Source organism: Bufo gargarizans, chromosome 4 (assembly GCF_014858855.1).
Source record: "Bufo gargarizans isolate SCDJY-AF-19 chromosome 4, ASM1485885v1, whole genome shotgun sequence".
Classification (NCBI taxonomy): Eukaryota; Metazoa; Chordata; class Amphibia; order Anura; family Bufonidae; genus Bufo; species Bufo gargarizans.
The window spans coordinates 424826289-424851065 of NC_058083.1; positions in this window are offsets into that span (position 1 = coordinate 424826289).

Sequence of the window (24777 nt, forward strand, 5' to 3'; positions counted from 1 at the left end):
GGTTGGAACCAAAGATCTCAAATTTGGACTCATCAGACCAAAGCACAGATTGCCACTGGTCTAATGTCCATTCCTTGTGTTCTTTAGCCCAAACAAGTCTCTTCTGCTGGTTGCCTGTCCTTAGCAGTGGTTTTCTAGCAGATATTCTACCATGAAGGCCTGATTCACACAGTCTCCTCTTAACAGTTGTTCTAGAGATGTGTCTGCTGCTTGAACTCTGTGTGGCATTGACCTGGTCTCTAATCTGAGCTGCTGTTATCCTGCGATTTCTGAGGCTGGAGACTCGGATAAACTTATCCTTCGCAGCAGAGGTGACTCTTGGTCTTCCTTTCCTGGGGCGGTCCGCATGTGAGCCAGTTTCTTTGTAGCGCTTGATGGTTTTTGTGACTGCACTTGGGGACACTTTTAAAGTTTTCCCAATTTTTCGGACTGACTGACCTTCATTTCTTAAAGTAATGATGGCCACTCGTTTTTCTTTACTTAGCTGTTTTTTTCTTGCCATAATACAAATTCTAACAGTTTGTTCAGTAGGACTATCAGCTGTGTATCCACCTGACTTCTCCACAAGGCAACTGATGGTCCCAAACCCATTTATAAGGCAAGAAATCCCACTTCTTAAACCTGGCAGGGCACACCTGTGAAGTGAAAACCATTTCAGGTGACTACCTCTTGAAGCTAATCAAGAGAATGCCAAGAGTGTGCAAAGCAGTAATCAAAGCAAAAGGTGGCTACTTTGAAGAACCTAGAATGACATATTTTCAGTTGTTTCACACTTTTATGTTATGTATATAATTCCACATGTGTTAAATCATAGTTTTGATGCCTTCAGTGTGAATCTACAATTTTCATAGTCATGAAAATAAAGAAAACTCTTTGAATGAGAAGGTGTCCAAACTTTTAGTCTGTACTGTGTGTGTGTGTGTGTGTGTGTGTGTGTGTGTGTATGTATGTATGTATATATATATATATATATATATATATATATATATATATATACACACACACACACACACACACACCTAAAGAATTATTAGGAACACCTGTTCTATTTCTCATTAATGCGATTATCTAGTCAACCAATCACATGGCAGTTGCTTCAATGCATGTAGGGTTGTGGTCCTGGTCAAGACAATCTCCTGAACTCCAAACTGAATGTCAGAATGGGAAAGAAAGGTGATTTAAGCAATTTTGAGCGTGGCATGGTTGTTGGTGCCAGACGGGCCGCTCTGAGTATTTCACAATCTGCTCAGTTACTGGGATTTTCACGCACAACCATTTCTAGGGTTTACAAAGAATGGTGTGAAAAGGGAAAAACATCCAGTATGCGGCAGTCCTGTGGCCGAAAATGCCTTGTTGATGCTAGAGGTCAGAGGAGAATGGGCCGACTGATTCAAGCTGATAGAAGAGCAACGTTGACTGAAATAACCACTCGTTACAACCAAGGTATGCAGCAAAGCATTTGTGAAGCCACAACACGCACAACCTTGAGGCAGATGGGCTACAACAGCAGAAGACCCCACCGGGTACCACTCATCTCCACTACAAATAGGAAAAAGAGGCTACAATTTGCACGAGCTCACTAAAATTGGACTGTTGAAGACTGGAAAAATGTTGCCTGGTCTGATGAGTCTCGATTTCTGTTGAGACATTCAAATGGTAGAGTCTGAATTTGGCGTAAACAGAATGAGAACATGTATCCATCATGCCTTGTTACCACTGTGCAGGCTGGTGGTGGTGGTGTAATGGTGTGGGGGATGTTTTCTGGGCACACTTTAGGCCCCTTAGTGCCAATTGGCCATCATTTAAATGCCACGGGCTACCTGAGCATTGTTTCTGACCATGTCCATCCCTTCATGACCACCATGTACCCATCCTCTGATGGCTACTTCCAGCAGGATAATGCACCATGTCACAAAGCTCAAATCATTTCAAATTGGTTTCTTGAACATGACAATGAGTTCACTGTACTAAAATGGCCCCACAGTCACCAGATCTAAACCCAATAGAGCATCTTTGGGATGTGGTGGAACAGGAGCTTCGTGCCTTGGATGTGCATCCCTCAAATCTCCATCAACTGCAAGATGCTATCCTATCAATATGGGCCAACATTTCTAAATAATGCTATCAGGACCTTGTTGAATCAATGCCACTGTAAAGGGTATATTAATCACCAATATTATGTGAATATCGATAATTAATATTCCTAAATAGGAGGAGCCGCCTATTGATGACTCCGCCTATTTATACCTTTATATAACAATAACACAATATCTTTGCTATGCTTTACACTGATCGCTACACTAGCTGCATGCGCCTAACTAACTCACTACCGTTAACAAGTACACGCTACACAAAGGGTACAAATATAACAGTATTTATTAACACCTGATGCACACGATATACAGTAATTACACAGCACTATAAATATACAATCCTAAACTACACTACACGTTCCCAAATTCCACCCATAAACTATCTATACAGTTCACACATAAGTATAGTAACAGCCCACCCCACCTGACTATATACTATCACTAGGGGGTACGACGAGGGTTAACGGTGGTCTAACAGGGGTGTAATCAAACCACAAACACAAAGGGATATATCTAGGGACTCAGGGGTATGAGAGGGGTTATACCAGCAGGGGATCTGGAGTACTGGCAAGGAAGGGGTTAAACAGGGAATCAGGGGTGGTAGGATCAGGGCAGGGAATCAAGGGTAATTAGGGGTGGTAGGATCAGGGCAGGGACTAGGGTGCAGGGGTAGTAGGATTTGGGATAATCAAGGGTATCAGGATTGGTAGGCAGGGACTGGGAGGGTTAACAAGGGGATACAAAAGGTACAACGTTGGTGGGATAGCGGTTGGGAAATAAGGGGGTGATACTTAGTATTATGCTCGTTCGTCCAGGGGTTATGCTCGTTCGTCTAGGGGTGGTCGGCTCCTTCTCTTGATGGGGCGGCACGGCTCTACTCCCTAGTGCTGGGGCCGCCGGATATTTATGTCCGGCGGTCCGCACTGCCGCACCGCCCACAAGGTGGCGCGCGCGCCACAGTTGGAGACACGAGGGCCAGCGCAGTGAGATGACGTCACTGCGCTGGCCCGAGCGTCTCCAGAACGAGCGCATCGGGGCCGCGCGCGTCAACAGGCGGGAGAAGCCTTTGATCTCCCGCCTGTTAATTTCGCTGCCAGAATGCGCATAATAGAAGGAGGGGAGGCTTCTCCACTTCTTCTATCATGTGTAATTATCTCCAGCAGTGCTGGGGATAATTACAACAAAGGGCTCAGATTCTATTGAACCTGGGTCCTTTGTAGTCATCAGGATGACCGGACCTTAGTTCGGTCATTCTGCTGTAAATAACCAGATTGCATCTGTGTGACTGCTCGGGGCACATTCACACCGATGCACCTGGTTTCAGGTGTGGAGAGGGGGGGGGGGGGGGAGACACACACATCATTTATTCTAAGGGGGATTATGGACGTGGGACCATATATGTATATAAATATATACATATAAATATACTAAGGGGCACATATTTCCCCCGAGGGGCCACAATGAGCCCCTTGGGGTCACCATGGGCAGATGTGAGCAGATGCTGGGCACATCTGCGCACATCTTCCCATGATGCGATGGTAAAAGTATGCATATATACCATACATGCCTGCACGTGTTTGCAGGCATGCATGGGCATATATGCATACGTCTCAACCCTTCCTCAACAGCCACTTAGAATTAAGGCAGTTCTGAAGGCAAAAGGGGGTTCAACACCGTATTATTATAGTGTTCCTAATAATTCTTTAGGAGAGTGTGTGTGCATGTGTATATATATATATATATATATATATATATATATATATATATATATATATATATATATATATATATATATATATATATATATATATAGAGTGAAGCAAAGAAGGCAGCACTCCAGATGATAGTGAAAAAGCGGATGGTTTATTCATTCATCAGAAACATTTCAGCTCTCTCCATGGAGCCTTTTTCCAGCTGGAAAAAGGCTCCATAGAGAGAGCTGAAACGTTGCTGATGAGTGAATAAACCATCCACTTTTTCACTATCATCTGGAGTGCTGCCTTCTTTGCCTCACTATTCACGCTTGGGACCTTGGTCGCAGGTCCCTCAGGAGGATTTTTTTGCACCCGCACCTTATTGTGTGCTGCTTCTCTCTTTTCTTTAATATATATATATATATATATATATATATCTAATATATTAAGCGAAGTGTATGTATGTATGTCCGCTAAAGGAATCTGAACCGTCGCATTTACAATCATAAAATTTGACTCGGGGAACGTTATAGACTATGTTTTAAGTGGAAATTTTCACCCCTCGCTTTCCAATTCTTTGCCAAAAAATACACTTAGTAACATAACCTCCAAACTACAGGAGCCGTTGGCTGTTGTGGCAGTTAGCCCGGATATTAATCAGGTTGAATATAGCAACCAAACACAGTTCAACTTCTATTTTGGTACAGGTCCTTAATATGAGCTCTGATTGTTTGCTGTAGGCAACGAAGGTCATTGTGTGAGTTAATATGATTTCTATTGGTCATTCTGCTGTAAATAACCAGATTGCATCTGTGTGAATGCTCGGGGCACATTCACACCGATGCACCTGGTTTCAGGTGTGGAGAGGGGGGGGGGGGGAGACACACATCATTTATTCTAAGGGGGATTATATGGACGTGGGACCATATATGTATACAAATATATAAATATATACATATAAATCTACTAAGGGGGCACATATTTCCCCCAGGGGCCACAATGAGCCCCTGGGGGTCACCATGGGCAGATGTGAGCAGATGCTGGGCACATCTGCGCACATCTTCCCATGATGCAATGGTAAAAGTATGCATATATACCATACATGCCTGCACGTGTTTGCAGGTATGCATGGGCATATATGCATACGTCTCAACCCTTCCTCAACAATCCCCCTGTTGTCGGAAATACGACAATGACTTGGGAAAAAGGGTTGAGACCCGTTTGCCCCTCCTCAACCCCATCCTTGGTGACAGTTCAGGAAGGGCTGTAGTGTCCGAATTCTTAGGTACCTAGACATCACCCCTCCAGCCTCCGACCTGCCGTTCACCGTAACCTACTCCTCCATCCACCGGGCACACCATCTTCTTCTTTAGAACTTTCTTGACATCTTTTGCCTTGATTGTTTCGGTGTCAGTCTCTCCTACTGACGTCTTTCTTGACTTTATTGGCTAGACACTTGCGTGTTTTGACTGGTTTCCTTACAGAAAACCATCTTCCGGCGTTAGTCACCCCTGCTGTTGGGATAGCCACACACACACTCTCTCGGCATGCTGCCGATCTTCAGGTCTGGCCCGCCCCCAAGGAATCTGGAGCGGGTTCATCTTCACCAACCTAGTCTCTTACTGTGCCAACTTTCAAGTACGACTTTGGTCCAATATCTTTAGTTCCATATGGGTGGGTGCAGTTCTCTCAGGGACAGATTAGTAGGTCTTTACAAGGCAGGTCAGACCTTTAAGCGGTGATGTCATAGTACCTAAATTCTAACTGCGGAGAACACCTCCGCCACATTACACATCCAGCCCTTCCCTTTAAGAACTTCACCGTTCCAGGGTTCAAGGTGGCAAATGTCAAACAACGGATGTCTGTCCCTATCGTGTCCTAATCTTATCCCCATTCACACAAAACACTTTACACAGTTCCCCTTTCTCTCCCACCCCCCCCTAAACCCAAAAGACATTTATATAAAACACTATGAGGTCTCAGGATAACTTTTAGATTTTCCACCCTGAATCTCTCCCCACACAAATTGTCCTCCTATTCCTAGGACCCTTCTTGGCTTCAGGACTTGGTGAATTAAGTCCTGAGCCTCCGGCGATTGTGTTCGTGAAGTGCTGTCTGGTTTAGTTGGTCCGTTAGTCTCTTGACCCTCCGGTACATCCACCACAGTCCTATGTACATGAGTCCGACCAGAACCAGAAGCACTATCACCGGGTGTATCAGTAAGTTGAAGAACGAGGTCGCCTTAGGACTGTATCCAAAAAGACTCTCCCACCACGAGATCTTTGAGTCTTTGTCTAATGCTGAGGCAACCGCAATAATTTTCGTCCGGTCATGGGTAAGTTGGATGGTGGCCTGTTTCTCTGCCTCCCGAAGATGTTGTGAGATTTCTTCCTCTTGGCTAAAGTCCAAAAGGAGCCGTTTAAGTTCTGTGCCGAAGCCAAGGGGAATCTTCTGAAGTCTCACGGGAACATCGGGGTGAATGTCGAGTCTTCTCTCCGGGGTAATTGGGGTTCTTCCTTGCTGCTCTGCAATGTCCAGACCTAGAATGGGGCTAAGGGTACAGTACGTTCCGGGGAGGAGTATTCCTCGTTCGGTACAATTAAATCCATAAATTGTATACGACCCATTGCTCCCTTGGTACCAACACCAATATCCCTGTCCCAAGTATTTTAAAGAGGATAAGGGGACGGAGTTGACCTTCATCTCGCAGGTCCCCTCGGTGTTCCAACACTGGTGTCTAAGCACCCGATCCCGATCACCCTGACATAGGATGGCATCCTCTCTCAGCCAACATCCCTCTGTGTCAAACAAAGAGGGATGGCCTTCTTCATAAGTTAGAACGCTCGAGGGGAGCTGGGGATGAAGTATTGTTCGGTTGTTCATCATTGTACCTAGATTGATGACACTGTATCCCTGTCTGAGGTGACTGGACACAGGTGCCAAGGACGAAGCAGTACAGGTTAAATTTTGACATCCATGCCATTGAACCACCCACCAGTTAGTATGGTTGATGGCAAAAGGAGAGATTAGTGGACTTATTCGCTGGCAGAGGTTGAATGGGAAGTGGCCGTTGTGTAACGCTGAGACAATATGTTTAAGGTTGTCCGAGAGTTCGCTTTGGACCTGCATACACGCCAGAGCAAGCTGAGCCCGATCCTGCTCCTCCAAGAGACCCACAACTAACCTCCTAAACTTCTCACGTATAGCAGAAGATAGAGAGGTAGTGGCATCAATGTGAGAATGCTGTAAACCCTCCAAGACGTGGTTTACATCCAGCTGGGTCTTGAATCCTTCCCCGGCATGTCCTGAGGAGTAACCTCTCCAAGCTTACTCCTCAGGACTTCCATATCCATAGTGTTCAGTGCGCCTACTCCCAAAGCACCTCCGCCAAGTCCCATAGCCACCAGATCTCTCCTCCCCCTGTTCTTCCTACGTCGGGAGTCTTCTTTTCTTACCTCTTGCCCCGCCTCTACCCAACCTCTTACCATGTCAATTTGGTTCCTAACAAACTCCTCACACCTGTGATCCCAATGGTCCACTCGAAAGTCATCTACGGAAATTCTCCAGGTAAACAGAATGAATTTGGCATCCGTGATGATCTTCCAGGGGATGACAGTTGAGGAGCTACAGGATCTGCCAATTGATGGATAGGGGCGGTGCAAGAGTTCGAATGTGGTTTTACCGGTTGGAGACCTTCTGTATCGTAGGGGACCCTCACTATTGTTGCACAGATCTGTCCCCTTCCTTTGAACGGGTACCACTGATCGTTTTTTCCAGCCTGCAGCACTAGCTTCCCTACAGGTTTGGTTTGAGACAGATAGGCCCACTGAGTAAAGGTCCAGCATCCTTCGTCTACTGCCTCGCAAAAAGGCCACTTGAACGAACCATCTATATTGAAGTCAAAGTTGATGTCTCTGCCCCTGGGGTCTTTCCAATCGGAAGACACATACCTACCTCGGTAATCTTCAGTCATAGGAGTACCATCCATCCATACATCCACCGTGGGGGTATCTACCCCGTTGCACACCAAGTCCCATCTCCAGGGATTGGTGTCCAACATCACCATCTGGGTTTCTTGTTCCCAGTGGGCATAGGTGGCAAAATAGTATCCTGTCACCTCAGGAACACAGTTGTCTCTCATGATAGTAATCATGAAAGACCGTATGGATGGAGATCCCTTTAACTGAACATACCTAGGGTCCTTGGCATCAGTCCGTACTTTTAAAACTGTGGCTCGATATAAACCTTCCAGTTTTACCGGACCACTCTGGTCATTCCAGATGGCCTGACCAGAGTCACTGCAGTTTAATTTTAACATCATTATACTGGTTCGTAAATGATCAGTGGACACATGTCCCTGGACATAACTGGATTCCCTGGTGATAATCATCTGGGAATCCCTCAACATGCAATAAGCCTTCAGAGTGCCTTTCACTGGAATGGGTCTATCAAAATATGTCCTAACCCTTAACCTGTCCCGGCTATCCTTCCCCAAGAAGGTAGCCTTCAGGATGTGCCAACCGCTGTATTCTGCCCCAGTGACATCTTCAGGACTCAGGATAACCTCTTTGGTGCACAACTCTGTGGTAGTGTTGGCTCCCACTTGCTGATATGGGTGCAAGTGTGGGTCCCTAGACACCCATCTTAAGGATTTGATAGGTGTAGGGTCCGAGTCCCGAAAATGTGCAAATTCCTTGAGACAGAGGGCGTGTAAGTCATGTTGAATGGCAGACACATTCTCCACCGGGGTATAATGCTGAATTACACCGTTGGCAAAACCCTCTCTCTGGAAACCGTATAGATACCACTGACCTGATGTAAAGGTAAAGTTCTCGTATGGTTTCCGGATTTTGCCATCCGAACATTCCACCATTAAAAGGCCGGGTCCATTGAGTGATATGTTAACCATATCAATGTTAGTCCCCAGGCCCTCCCCTGAAGAGGCCGATCCTGTCGTCAACATGCTTACTACCAGTGTCACAAGCTGGAGACGTGTCCCGTTCAGAGGACACCTAGCTCTTCCCTGGCCAAGTGGTCCCATGGCGTGTCTCTCTCTTGTGTTCTGTAATTAGATGGAGTGTGATAAGTGGAGTGGATTCGCCATCAACTCACCAAGCCCTATTACCCCCCCCCCCTTTCACCCAACTCAGGCATTATTGAGTTGGGGAAGCCCGGGTAGCTTTGGCTTGGTCGATGTGAATCCACAAGCATTCCTGCCGTCTACGGGATTTCTTTTTGTTGGTGATTGGCGTTTGTACCCTCAGCATGGTGTCTCCCATTACTTCAAGGACCTTGTATGGTCCTTCCCAGTTTGCGTCCCATGGGCCAGCCCGATGGAAGACTTTCACCATCACCATTCCTCCTACAGCGGGCATTGGTGTTTCCCCCTGTAGATACGGTTTGTGTAACCGTATTGCTGCGTGAGGCAGTAGCTCCTTCAGGTTCTGTTGAACCTGTTGAAGAAACATGTCTCTGGCGATGGCGTCCTTCATGGGCTCCGACACTTGGGGTTCGTTGGGTAGACATAGGGGCATCTTGCGTTCTGTCATCAGTTCGTACGGGGAGATACCGGTACTGGAGGCTTCGGTAGCTCGAATACCCATGAGCACGGCTGGAAGATAGGTTACCCAAGAGGAACCCTTCTCCAGCAGCGCTTTGGAAAGCTGGGTTTTGATGGTCCGGTTCATCTGCTCCACGAAGCCCGCAGACTGAGGGTGGTAAGGCACATGAAACCTTTGCTTTATGTCTAAGAGACCACAAAGTGCTTTAATTACCTTACCCGTGAAATGGGTCCCTCTGTCTGATTCTATCACTCTGGGAATGCCCCATCGTGACAGAACTTGTTCCCAGAGAACACGGGCGGTGGTGGTAGCCGTATCATTGACCGTGGGGATGGCTTCTACCCATTTTGAGAAGACTTCCACTATTACCAGTGCATAACGGTAGTTACGACTTCCGGTCGGTAATGGTCCAATAAAATCAATTTGTATTGCGGACCATGGACCATCAGCAGGTGGAACTCGCTGTAACACCGGTTTCAGGGCAGAAGCCCTTGGGTTTATTTGAGCACATACCAGGCACTGTTGAGTAACCTCCTCTACTGAATTGGACATCCCTGGCCAGTACAATTTGTCCCTCAGGAGAGGCAAGAGTTTATTCCGGCCGAGGTGTCCAAATAGTTGGTGGTTCAATCGCGTCAGCTCTGCTTGCAGATGCTGCGGGACCACCGGAAGAGGGAGTTGCTGAGTACCGGTATCGTAACACAAGATCCCTTGTTGTACCGACCATGGATGTTGTGGTGCATTGATATGTGTCATTAGAAAAGGATCCTTGGTTTGTTCCTCTTCAAATGACACCGGGCCATCACTCAGATGGATACGTGCTGCAATCCGGTGAGTTGGTAGTGGCCCCATGCCTGGATCTCGGAGGGTACCAGACACTGCCGCTAGTTTAGCCAGTTCGTCTGCCTTATTGTTGCCCATTATCAAAGGTTTATCGCCTTTTTGATGCGCCGGGATTTTGATAATGGCTGCTTCCGCCATGTGTGCCATGCCCCACTCCCACAGTTCCTTCAGGACCGACACATGAGCCAGAGGTTTGTTTTGACTGTCCACAAATCCTCTTCTCTTCCATATGTCAAGATGCAGGGTGAGGGAGCGAACTACATACGAGCTGTCGCTATATATAGTTCGTTTCCCTGGAGGCTGAAGAAGCAGAGCTTCTTTAACCGCCTCTAGCTCTGCCCGCTGTGCCGACATGTGACCCGGTAACCTGACAAGACTCTGGGTACCAGTGGTCTCATCCAGCACAGCAAACCCCGTGACATATTCTCCCTCCAGATAGAATCGAGAGCCATCAACAAAGATGACTCTGTCATCTGGACGTCTGTCGGTTCTGAACATCTGTGGAGAGTTGTCCTGTTCTGGTTGACCACAGTCATGTTCGGTTCCAGTTAGGTTTAGTAACTGAGACAGAACATACTTGGCCTTGTGGTCCACCTGCAGATTCCGGCCACTGAGATCCATGATCCATCTCCCGAATCTCTGTTGGGAGACTCCAGGGAGAGTATCACGGAGCAAGAGGGCTAAAGGAGAATGTGGAGTCTGCAAGGTGAGGGGTCGGAAGCCTACAATATGCTCGGTAGTCTTGACGGCATAGTGTATGGCTGCCAGTTGTTTGGCACATTCATCGAACCCTCGTTCGACGGGTGAAAGTAGCCTGGAGAAATATCCCAGCGGTCTGGTCTCATACCCTACTTTCTGAAGCAGGACCGCTGCGATAGACTCCATCCCTGCATGCGCCTGTATGGCCATTTCCCCATCTGGATGTGGGGTGGCCAACACAGGTGCCGAGGAGAGATCCCTTTTCAAAGTTAAAAAAGGCTTCTTCCTGCGCATCAGACCAACCTTTGATCGAGGGTTCCTCCCCTCGAAGGAGTTCATAGAGAGGTTTTGCTTTGGCAGCGAAGTCCTCTATGAATTCCCTCATGAAGTTGGCCACTCCCAGGAATTTTCTCAAATCCTGAAGAGCGCCGGGTCTGGGTAACTTCACCATGGCTTCCACGCGGGCTGTCATGATACCTTTGGTTCCAAATGAAATTTGGACTCCAAGGAAGGTTACCTCTGCTTGGGCCAAATTTGCCTTATGTGGACTCAGCTTGAGTCCTGACTTTGCCAGGAGTCCCAGCAGCTCTCTCAACAGAACCAAATGTTCCTCCATGGTTTCTGTATGCAAGAGCAGGTCATCCACGAATTGTAGAAGGCATTCTGGCCGTGAGAACACACTCAGTACGGCCGCCAATGCTTGATGGAAATACGTGGGGCTGCTATGAAACCCCTGGGGCAGTACAGCAAACATGTACTGTTTGTCCCCCACCGTAAAGGCAAATTTGTACCGGCATGACTCAGTGAGTTCGATGGAGAAGAACCCGTTGGCCACATCCAAGGTCGAGAATACGCGGCTTTTGCCGCTTATTCTGGCCATGATGTCGGGAGTCTGGGCCACCACTGGCGCTGGGGTGTATTTATTGAGGATCCGGCGGTCTATGGTGAGCCTCCATGCACTAGTGTCCTTTTTCTTGACTGGCCAGAGGGCATTATTGCATTTTGAGTTGCCCTCAATAACTACACCCCTAGTCTTCAATTCCTGGACGGTGTCCATAATTGAATGGGTGGCTTCTGGTGGAAATCGGTATTGGCGTTGAGGTGGAGGGTCAGGACCCTGAATGTCCACCTGAACACCAATCAGTCTGCCACAATTGTTTTTGCCCTGGGCCCACAGTTCGGGATGCTCATACACAATAAGCTCCAGGTCTATATTATGTGAGACCTCCGGCCATTTGTGTTTGAGCATGTCAGTAGACTCTTCTACTGTCTGCAAAGGTGGTCCCAGACAATGCCATCGAATGACAAACACTTTAGCTCGCCTAGGACCTTTCCACACAATGCAATTTGCCAGATCCAGGATCCACCCATTTTGTGTCATTACATCGGTTCCGATAATGTTGTCAGAACCAGGGTAATACCACATGGGTATCCTGAGGGTGGTGCACCCGGTAACTCTCTTGCCTGACAATCCACAGGATAACCGACCTCTAGCCTCAAAACCAAACACAGATCTCAAAATCTAAGCAGTGGGCCTGGCTCGCCAATGTAAAGGGGGAATATTAATCACCAATATTATGCGAATATCGATAATTAATATTCCTAAATAGGAGGAGCCGTCTATTGATGACTCCGCCTATTTTTACCTTTATATAACAATAACACAATATCTTCGCTATGCTTTACACTGATCGCTACACTAGCTGCATGCGCCTAACTAACTCACTACTGTTAACAAGTACACGCTACACAAAGGGTACAAATATAACAGTATTTATTAACACCTGACGCACACGATATACAGTAATTACACAGCACTATAAATATACAATCCTAAACTACACTACACGTTCCCAAATTCCACCCATAAACTATCTATACAGTTCACACATAAGTATAGTAATAGCCCACCTCACCTGACTATATACTATCCCTAGGGGGTACGACGAGGGTTAACGGTGGTCTAACAGGGGTGTAATCAGACCACAAACACAAAGGGATATATCTAGGGACTCAGGGGTATGAGAGGGGTTATACCAGCAGGGGATCTGGAGTACTGGCAAGGAAGGGGTTAAACAGGGAATCAGGGGTGGTAGGATCAGGGCAGGGAATCAAGGGTAATTAGGGGTGGTAGGATCAGGGCAGGGACTAGGGTGCAGGGGTAGTAGGATTTGGGATAATCAAGGGTATCAGGATTGGTAGGCAGGGACTGGGAGGGTTAACAAGGGGATACAAAAGGTACAACGTTGGTGGGATAGCGGTTGGGAAATAAGGGGGTGATACTTAGTATTATGCTCGTTCGTCCAGGGGTTATGCTCGTTCGTCTAGGGGTGGTCGGCTCCTTCTCTTGATGGGGCGGCACGGCTCTACTCCCTAGTGCTGGGGCCGCCGGATATTTATGTCCGGCGGCCCACACTGCCGCACCGCCCACAAGGTGGCGCGCACGCGCGCCACCGTTGGAGACACGAGGGCCGGCGCAGTGAGATGACGTCACTGCGCCGGCCCGAGCGTCTCCAGAACGAGCGCGCGCCAACAGGCGGGAAAAGCCTTCGATCTCCCGCCTGTGGCACTCTGCATTCCGGCCAGCAAGAGGGTAATTTCGCTGCCGGAATGCGCATAATAGAAGGAGGGGAGGCTTCTCCACTTCTTCTATCATGTGTAATTATCTCCAGCAGTGCTGGGGATAATTACAACAAAGGGCTCAGATTCTATTGAAACTGAGTCCTTTGTAGTCATCAGGATAACCGGACCTTAGTTCGGTTATTCTGCTGTAAATAACCAGATTGCATCTGTGTGAATGCTCGGGGCACATTCACACCGATGCACCTGGTTTCAGGTGTGGAGAGGGGGGGGAGACATACATCATTTATTCTAAGGGGGATTATGGACGTGGGACCATATATGTATATAAATATATACATATAAATATACTAAGGGGCACATATTTCCCCCAGGGGCCACAATGAGCCCCTGGGGGTCACCATGGGCAGATGTGAGCAGATGCTGGGCACATCTGCGCACATCTTCCCATGATGCGATGGTAAAAGTATGCATATATACCATACATGCCTGCACGTGTTTGCAGGCATGCATGGGCATATATGCATACGTCTCAACCCTTCCTCAACAGCCACTTAGAATTAAGGCAGTTCTGAAGGCAAAAGGGGGTTCAACACCGTATTAGTATGGTGTTCCTAATAATTCTTTAGGTGAGTGTGTGTGTGTGTGTGTGTGTGTGTGTGTATATATGTATATGTGTGTATATATATATATATATATATATATATATAGAGTGAAGCAAAGAAGGCAGCACTCCAGATGATAGTGAAAAAGTGGATGGTTTATTCATTCATCAGAAACATTTCAGCTCTCTCTATGGAGCCTTTTTCCAGCTGGAGAAAGGCTCCATAGAGAGAGCTGAAACGTTGCTGATGAGTGAATATACCATCCACTTTTTCACTATCATCTGGAGTGCTGCCTTCTTTGCTTCACTATTCACGCTTGGGACCTTGGTCGCAGGTCCCTCAGGAGGATTTTTTTGCACCCGCACCTTCTTGTGTGCTGCTTCTCTCTTTTCTTTATTATATATATATATATATATATATATATATATAAATTATCTAATATATTAAGCAAAGTGTATGTATGTATGTATGTCCGCTAAAGGAATCTGAACCGTCGCATTTACAATCATAAAATTTGACTCGGGGAACGTTATAGACTATGTTTTAAGTAGAAATTTTCACCCCTCGCTTTCCAATTCTTTGCCAAAAAATACACTTAGTAACATAACCTCCAAACTACATTTTGGCTGCAGTTGGCTGTTGTTAGCCTGGATATTAATCAGGTTGAATATAGCAACCAAACACAGTTCAACTTCTATTTTGGTACAGGTCCTTAATATGAGCTCTGATTGTTTGCTGTAGGCAACGAAGGTCATTGTGTGAGTTAATATGATTTCCATTGCGACGCTTAGCCAAAGTTGTTCTAGTGGCTGATGTAACTCACATGACCTTAAGTGTATACTAATTCTGTGGGGTTTTATATACTGTCACTTAAAGAGAATAATGCTCCATTAAGAAAAGGAATTGCCTTTTGCTACCACGCAGACATCAACTATCAGGATAATCCAATAGTTGGCATAGGAAAAATATATCTCCTGCAATGGTCTGCATGTACTGCAATGCCCTGAACTGGAAAGATGAACTGCCAGGTTTATGCTGTTCAAATGCAAGTGCAAAAAGGTAAAACTCCCACCTCTCATGTTACCACCAGATCCCCTGAAGTCTCTGATGACAGGCATCACTGCAACAGCAAAGCATTTCCTGGGCAACATCAGGAAGTACAACTCCTGTTTCCAAATCACATCATTTGGAGAAACAAGATACATTTTTACAACAGGATTTATGCCAGAGTTCAAGGACAGATTTACCACTCAATCGGCTCACTGCTGCCATTACAAAGAGAAGAACCTCAATTTCATGGTAAATGCAGAGGCGCAGCAGAGGTGCTCTTTAATTCCAAACACTAACCTTGATATTGTCACTAACTTGCGTCTTCTGTGTATCCGACTAAATCGAAAGAAGCTCAGAGCCGAGGAATACATTCACCTTATAGATGCTGTGGCAAATGATGCTGATCCAAACAAGTTGGGTAAAGTGGTCATTCTTCTATCAACTGTCACTGGAAGCCCACAACACATTGATGAATGCACACAGGATGCAATGACTTGCGTAAGAAAGTATGTCCTTCCAGATCTTTTTATTACCTTCACTTGCAATCCTGCTTGGGAGGAAATCGGAGGGCACCTGTTGACAGGCCAGAAAACAGTGAATTGTCATTACATCGTTGCTCGGGTTTTCAAAAGGAAACTCACAAAAAATATTCATCTGATCACAAAAACACACATTTATGATGAGACACAGTGCTGGATGTACATGCCCATATCTTGTTCTGGCTAAAGGAAAATATAGAGCCCATCGAAACTGACAATATCAGTGTCGAATTGCTAGACCCTCAGAATGACCCATTGCTGTTTGACACCATCACCAAGAACCTGATCTATGGTCCCTGTGGGAACCTCAACAAAAATTCTCCCTGCATGGTTGATTGCAGGTGTTCAAAGAATTACCCAGAAAACCTGGTCCAAGAAACACAAACGGGACAAGATGGATATCCAGTGTACCGAAGAACAAAAGTAGGGGATCGTGGTTTGTGAAATTAATCAAGTACATATGCAAATATGTCTACAAAGGAAGTAATCAAGCAGTTTTTGAACTCCTGGAAAAAATGGATCTGTTCTTGATGAAGTGCAGGCATTCCAGATTGGCAGTTACATCAGCAGCAATGAAACGGTTTGTGTCAAATCTTTTTATTGCTTTTACAAAGTAGAGAAAAGTACAGAACTCATAAATGAGCTAAGCATATCATATAACATTGCAAATAAAAGGTGCTAGATATCCACTGCAGCTTCACTACCTTCGAGTGGGCTATTTATTCCATACTACTTAATTATACATCAACATTGATCCTTTTAAGTTGCCCAAAAGTGCTTATGGCTAGTGTGAAGCTAGCTTGGTTCGGATAAAAGTATGGGTAAACCAATATAAACATACTTTAAAGGGGTATTCCCATCTTCACTTTTCATACTTACCTTCATTGAGCGCGACGTTCACTTCCTGGATTCGGCTGGGCTTGATTGATGTCTTTGCCGGGCTGCGCTTGCGCAGAAGACTGAAGATTTTCTCCCGGCCGGGCAATGTCTTTAATGCGCACGCCGCCATGCCAGCGCCATTGTGACTTATTCCTGGCCTGTATAGTACAGAGCCGGCGTGCGTGTTCGCAGCTCTGTGCTATACTGGCCAGGAAGAAGTCATCATGGCGCATGCGCGGCAGTGTGCGCGTTCAGAACATTGTGCTGCCCGGCCAGGAGAAAATCTTCAGTCTTCTGCGCTAGCGCGGCCCGGCGGGATTCGACAGGAGAGGTGATTGTGACCATTGGAGAAAGACAACGATCAGGTAAGAGGGGACTTATTTTCTCAAAAAGAGTGGGAATTGGGTAAGTAAATGGATAAAGAAAAATGATCACTGTCAAATCATTAACAGTGATCATTGTGATGGGAATACCCCTTTAACAAAAAGATTGTCGTGAAGAAGTTAAACTTAGAGAGGTGGAATGTGCAGGGATGGAGCACCTGAGATTGTGTTTACATGTGTTAAGAGACTCTACTTTGGGGGCGTGGCCAGCAGCCGGCATGTAAGCACGCGTTTGAGCACAGCTCCGCTATCCCTCACAGATCCTGCTCCATCCTGATAAGCTGCCGACTCCTGGAACAGAGTGGACGGTGTGTAGGCGCAAGAGAAGACCCCGCACGCCGACCATGGGTCCCAACAAGGCACAAGCAGCTGCCAAACGGCTTAAAGAATTAGTCCGGTCAGAGGCCCAAAATGGCGCCGCATCCGCCACTCCAACGCGCGCGGCTCTCACCCGCGTTCAAGCCGCTCAGCAGGTTGAGGCAGGAGACAGCGCTGAGCCTGAATTTACCCTAAAGGCTGCATTCGAACAGCTGCTGGTAGCGATCTCCTCGTGCCAGTCCTCACTCACAGGGAAGTTGGAGGAGGTGAGAGTGGATGTGAGCCTGCTCCGTCATGATGTGCGGCAGCTGATAGCCTGGGTCAAGCATACAGAGGACCGACCGGGTGTCTGCTCTGGAAGATCTGACCAGACCTATGGTGGGGAAAGTGCTGGAGCGCTCTGTGGGTCAGTGGCAGCAAAAATGTGATGACCTGGAAAACAGGTCCCGCCGCAACAATGTAAGGATCCTGGGGCTTCCAGAAAAAGCTGAGGGCTGTGATCCCGCCGCCGCCTTCCTTGAATCCTGGTTCAAGGAACAGTTTCCAGAAGTGCCTTTTTCTCCTGCATATGCTGTGGAGAGGGCACACCGCGTCCCAGCCAGGTTTCCTCCACCTGGGGCTCCTCCTAGACCCCTGCTGGCGCGACTGCTAAATTGGAGAGACAGGGATTTCATCTTCAGCCAGGCCAGGAACAAGCAAGATATTAGACATGACAACGCCCGTGTTTCCCTGTTCCCAGATTTCTCCGCTGACCTTCAGAAGAGAAGAGCCACATTCGTCGCGGCCAAACGCCGCCTTCACGACTTAAACCTCCAGTATTCCATGGCGTATCCGGCACGGCTCACGGTGGTGGATGGCGACAAAACTGTCTTCTTCAGTGATCCTAGAGAAGCTGAGGACTGGGCCTCAAGGAAATCAGGACGCCCTGGTCCACGCTGACGCGTCAATTGAACACAATCAGCAAGTATTATTTTCTCCTCTTTCCTGTTTTCAATGGGCCATGGCTGATGACTTTTTTTATACGTTACAGATTTTCCAAGTCTCAACATGCTACCTGCTTACCTATTGCCCCATTTACTTAGTGACAATCAGCCTTGCTGGACCCACAAAAGAGGCCCATTAAGTGTGTGGGGGTATCTGCTCTTGCAATGCTGGACGCTTTGCCTATGTGACATGTTGTTGTTTATCAGTGTTGGCAGCTTAACACACCTTTGCTGAAGAGGGGAGGAGCAACACCTGCGTAGTTATCACATCTACCTATGCTATGCAGGTCCCCGAGTTATTGTCCATTATGTTAGTCTGTTATGGTTCTGACATTTCCATGTTTTTACTGTTAATGTTTTGTAACATGTTTGGAATTGCTCAAGTATACTCACCTCAAGTATGGTTACTCCACTTCACAACAGTTGCAAGGGAGGCATTGTCGTATGGAGATCAGGTCCCTGGATGCTCAGAAAGTGCAACCTGGGAGAGTGTATATGTCTCTGATGTACTGCTAGAGCACCCATGGCCTCCATGAGAGTATTGTCATGGAATGTGAGGGGCCCAGGGGATCCTAAAAAGAGGATTATTGGAATCTGCAGAGGATTGTTGGAATACCCATCATTCATAACGGAGCTAGAGGATTACCCAGAATAAGCCGGGACCATTCAATACAAGCCGGGAAAGACCGCGATCACGTGACAGCCTACCTCACCCTATAGACGGGCGAACCACGCCTCCCGGCGTCCCTAGCAACACGAGTCACACCGCCGACTCCTGGATCCAAGACAGCTGCCCAGGGAGAACAGAACACCGCCGGAGGAACGAAGACAGCAGCGTCGGGTGAAGGGTAAGTGACCTCTGTAGCCAGAGAGAGTGCGGGACGCCGCACTCAGGCACAGAGCACCCCTTCCTCCCACAGCACCCGCATGAGAAGCATCACATCATTTTACTGCTACAATATATTAATGTACATGCTTGTGGCTCTATGAAATTTAACTGACATATTACATTAAGGCGCATCACGTACCCTCCACTTAATAGCACGGATCAAATAAAAGGAGTCACAAGGCGCAATATTCATTTATTTATTTGCCTCCTATCTAGAGAATATCATCATAAAAGAATAAGACTACCCTATATAAGGAGCAAAACATATTATTCTGAGATTATTTCATGAAAATACAATTCTACTCATAAGGACAACTACCTTACTTATTTTTTTACCTTTTTTTTGCTTTCTTCATTTTTTACCCTCTTCGTTTTTCTAGCGCATCATTTTTCTAGCGCACATTTTATATTTATATATATATTCATATATATTTTATATTTAGAACATTCTGAATATCAGCCGGTGACCACTGAATGATAACCCACTCATCTCTACATCCATTATTCCAGTCCATTAAAAAGGACAGCTAACTCAATTCCCCAATACGATACTTTATTGAACATTATTTTAATACATCTTACATTCACTATATATATATATATATATATATATATAAATAAATTAATATATCAGAGTGTGCCTGCTTACTTATTTTCTTTCAAATTATCCACTCCTGACTAGGTGAGTCAGCTTTAGCAGTTCTGAACCTTGATCATTTTCCTGAGCGGTGGAGCCATCTATTCCACTTTCTCTCTTAAAAGTTCCATAAAGTCTGGGGGGATTGGTGCTCATCGCCGCTGACTCTGCACACAACACATATGTACTCGGCAACTGACGACCCTCCTTGATTTCCCACCTTGCCAACGGCGGGGTCGCCTCGCTTACAGTGCTGTGACTGACACGATGTACTATGTCCCTTACATACTTGCAGGCTACCTGCAACTCCAGCTATTACTATGTGACCTTATATCCCAGATTTCCAGCATGCATTTGTTTTTTATATAACTATGCTAATCTTGCATGTCACCATTAACCCCTGCGTGCGTAATCACAATGTTTTGTATGTACCATACTTGTGCTGTTTTCCTTTAATAAAACAAGTAAAAAAAAAAAATAAATTGTGATCCAGAAGAAGACAAAAACCTAGACACATTTGCCCAGTTTGTGTCACAGGGAAAAAAATCATTTGTGACCCTGAGAAAAGGCCATCGGTCGGAAGACCCTGGATCAGATCCATTAATAATTCCACCTGGTTGGGCTCCACTCACCTGTATATCTCACTTATCTATTGTGAAGGATGGAAATATATTGAAATGTGCCCATCTGACCTCCATGTTGGATGTGCACACGGAGACGAAGACTGTTGTGATCTCTGTTGACTCTTGGTTTCTCCATCTGGGACGCTGGTCTGGGGCTTGTTTCCTGAAAGCCTCTTGCCTTAACTATCAGCCTGGGGTCCACCGGCATGCCACACAGATAGGAAGACTGTTCTAACCATCTCCGTGTGGTTGGTGATTGAACCTGCTTGGTCGCTGCATCATAAATTTTGGTGATGCTATGACTGCTGTGTGTTTAATCCATAAAGTCGAGTTCCTATAGAAGCACAGAAAAGCATAGTAAATATGTGGTTGGAAACCAACAGTTTCAGATCGATAGACAAAACCTGCCCTGCGGGGTAAAATATCTGCCCATTAACGCTATATCCATATATAAAATGTCACATCCGAAAAGAGCGGAGCTCGCCTACTTGGCTATTTTCTTAAGCCCCACTAAAGTGAAAGGAGAGAGCAGCACAACGTTGGCCCCTTTCCCCTTTCCTGGCCGTGTGTGACAGGGTCCCGTTCTTGAGACAGCAGCAGGTGTCAGAGGTAGGAACCTAGACACTGTAACCTGGGAATGTGCCATACATTTCCAGATAGAACAAGCCCTTTAATAACAGAGGACACAGCACCCTCTAAGCAGATCCTGGAATGTCACCTTCATTATGTTGTAGGGCTGGTAGGACATATGCATGTACACTACCAGTTCTGGCTGCTATGGCATGGCCACATGGGGAAGATTGCCCAACATGGAAATTTTACTGCAGATTTTGCTGAAATTCCACAGTAGATTTCGGTGCGGATTTACCAAAGATCTAACTCTACGCATTGCAAACGGTGAAATATACAGTGGAAATCTGTAGCATAAATTAAATCAATCAGATTCCATCTTTTATTTTGGACAGCTCCTTTGGAAAATGAAATGAGGAATCTGGTTGGTTGCTATGGGCAGGGCCGGTGCTACCATAAGGCAGACCAAGCGGCTGCCTTAGGGCGCACACTGGGGGAGGGCGGAAAAATGTGACATGGAGGGCTGATGTGACATAGGAGGGTGATTTGACATGGGGGCTAATGGCTGACATGGGGGCATGATGGCTTACATGGGGGCTGATGGCTGACATGGGGGGCTAATGGCGGCATGATGTCTGACATGGGGGGCTGATGTCTGACATGGGGGTCTGATCTGAGGTCTGATTAACATTGGGGGTCTGATTGTGGCTGTGAGCTGAGATCTGATGAACATTGGGGGTCTGATTGCTGGTCTGACCTGAGGTGTAATGGAAAATATCTCAGAGGGTGAAAGTGTCTCAGAGGGTGAAAAATACGGTCCTCAAACCAGCGATTGTCTGAAGCAGAGAAAAGATACCAGGACCACACAGAGGAGAAGCCAGCTGCTGAAGACGGGACCAGGGCCAGGTGAGCTGCAAGGGGGGGGGGGGGGGGGCGCCAAAATGTTGCTTCGCTTGTGTTGGCAAAAATCCTTGCACCGGCCCTGGCTATGGGCAACTAAGCCAGTTCTACTTTACACCAGTTTGATAAATGACCCTCTAAATTATTCTCTGTACCAATCATGATTCCTATTAGTTTTGAATGTGTACTCTTTGTGGAAGCTTCCATGCTGATTTTTTTTAGATGAGGTATTGGTCATTTCAAAGACAATGTATAAGAAACTGGTTATACTAAAATCTTGATAATGTGATAGTTTGGTAGATCGCTACTTATTGGCACCAAAAGAAAAGTCCACTGGAATCCACTGTAAATGCAGATGTAGCAAATGGACTTGAGGGCATGGATGTGCATATTACACCTCAAATCTGTCATTACACTCCCTAACTTACTATTGTTAGAGCAGCTTTTAAATGCCATAGTGATTAGGGGCCTTTCTAGTGACAAGTACATTGTAGAGTCTCCAGTCAGTCAAGAAAGGGTTAATACTTGGGACCACTGTGGCTGACTTCATAGTTAAAGTGCTTTAGGTAGGTATCAATAATAAGCCCCTGTAGTAAATATGGCAATTGTGCTGCTGATGTCACAGATGCATAAGTCTATGACATAAAGTGCCCACAGATGAAGGTTCCATAACAGAAGGACAAACGGCCATTTGCAGAGCCATGCTTGATGTGTCTGGAGACCTGGAGCTTCACCATCTGTAGAAGGAGGAAGGGGACGCCCGCCTAGCCAGCCAGATCAGCCCTATCGCCTAGCTAGCCAGTCAGATCAGCCCTATCCACCTAGCCAGCCAGATCATGCAAATTAGCCCTAGCCATCAATGGGTCGACAGATGCTGCAGCCAGATCTCCCTCACATCCAGCGCCAGCTGCTGAAAATTTACGTGTAAGGCCAGGAGTGGTCGAATTTGGCTATCTCGGTAAGAGGCTGGCACAGAGTGTTTACTATTGTGTAACTGCTTACTAATCTGTTTCTTTAACTCTTTAACATGTATGACTATTTGGTGTCCTTTCTGTCATATCTTTAATGAATTTCTATCATGTCTCATTGAAAATGTACACCTTCTGATAAAATATCTTGTTCCATTTTGGCATTAACCTTCTAAGCCCAAGGGAAGGGCAACCCTCCAGCCATGGTTCCCTCGAGGTTTCCCACACAGGGGGTTTTCCTCTCCTGAGTGCGGGGGGGGGGGGGGGGGGGGGTGGTGACTCTTCGTGAGTCGGGGTTGTTCCATGTTCAGTGCCCCGATTGGCCTGAGAATAAAAAGTCATTTGATGTTAAATAAATTCTCTCTATTTTACACCCAAATTAAGTGTTTTGTGCACGTCTTTCATAATCTTTGGTTTGGGTGGTATTGCTTCAGAGTGAGCGTTCATTAAATATTGCATAGCGAGTCTTTACTCCGTAATCCCACCATTATGTAATGGAATGCCCGAAAATAGAAGGGTGGCTTTATCCTGTATTCCCTTCCCTGCACCATAGCCTGAAATAATTTTGCTTGTAGCACGATCACTATGATGACTAAGAGGAAGCTAAAGTAAGGCTCTAAGGTTTGAGGTACCATACCTTAGGCAAAAGGCTCAAAAGGGGAGGTATTTATCGTCTCTGTGTCTTCTGGCAATGTCACAGGAGGAGGGCCTTTAAGCCCGTCTACTCCTGGAAATGAGACACCTCAGGATGGGAACAATCCTGAACATAAAACAAGTGGGAAGGAGCAGCCTAGGGCTTCTAACAATTCCCGAAGCAGCAAGGGTACCTGTGAAGTAACTGGATCTGCATGGACTTACCACTTGGTCCTACCCGGGTGTAGGCCATTAGTATACAACATCCCTATGATGACAGTCTGTATAAGGGGGAAAGAAGAGCTGTAAAAAAGGCACACTTTAAGTAAGTTGCTACATTTTTGTTAAGTGCAATGATTAAGTGCAATCATGACAAACGGTGCATAAATTCACATTGTGGCACCTAGAAGGAGAATACACACAATGGGCATGTTATCTTGAACGTTACCAAACTTGTAAACTGGTACAATAGTGCAAAAATTATTAAAAAGCATGAAAATCACAAAGAGCTCAGGTATCACGTTTGAGTCCTTTCTTTGGGTGCAAATTTTTACGTTGCAATAAAACATGTTATAAAATAGTGCAAATGTCAATGCCAGGTGAGGCTCAACAATAACTAGGTCCTGTTTCCTGGAAGTGCTTAAAGTTGTAGAATCCTCTGGAAACTGATAAAAGTCAATTTGTAATCCACAGGGTAAAAAGTTAATTATAATCCAAAGGGTTAAAATGTCATAAGAGCAGGCTATCAAGTAACCTGAGAAAGGGGATAAAACAGTTAACTTGGACAGTGCTGTTGGGGGGAGTCCTAACTGACATGTCCATCTGGATGAGGACAAACACTGGCAACCTGAAACAAGAACGGTTAAAATTGCACACAAAAGGCCAAACAACTCCTCACCCGTCAGGTAACAGTCCATGGAGTGGCTCCCAAAATGTCACTGATGTTTAATTGTTACTTTTCTTTTAAAGGGGACACCTTTTACAAGTAGGTGTCCAGCTCCTCGTCACTGCTGGAGCTGCTAAATCTCATCACAGCATGTTCCTGCCTCTGGTGGTAGCACATGGTAGCATTTGTAGTGGTGCGCCACTGGCCCCTACTGGTGGCTCTGGGTACTGGTTGAGCGGACAATCTTGAAAAAGCAGCAGTGACACGCTGCAGCCCGGGATCCACAGCCGGTGCAGGAGGTGGAAGAACTTCTGGCTGCAGCGTCTCAGGAAGAGCTGGAACAGCTGCTTCCAGGGAAGAAGGTATGGTGGCCTGATGTAGGGTTGCACCTTAGGGTTAAAGGTCAGGACCGAAATTATTGATTTGTGCTACCCTCAGGGTTGG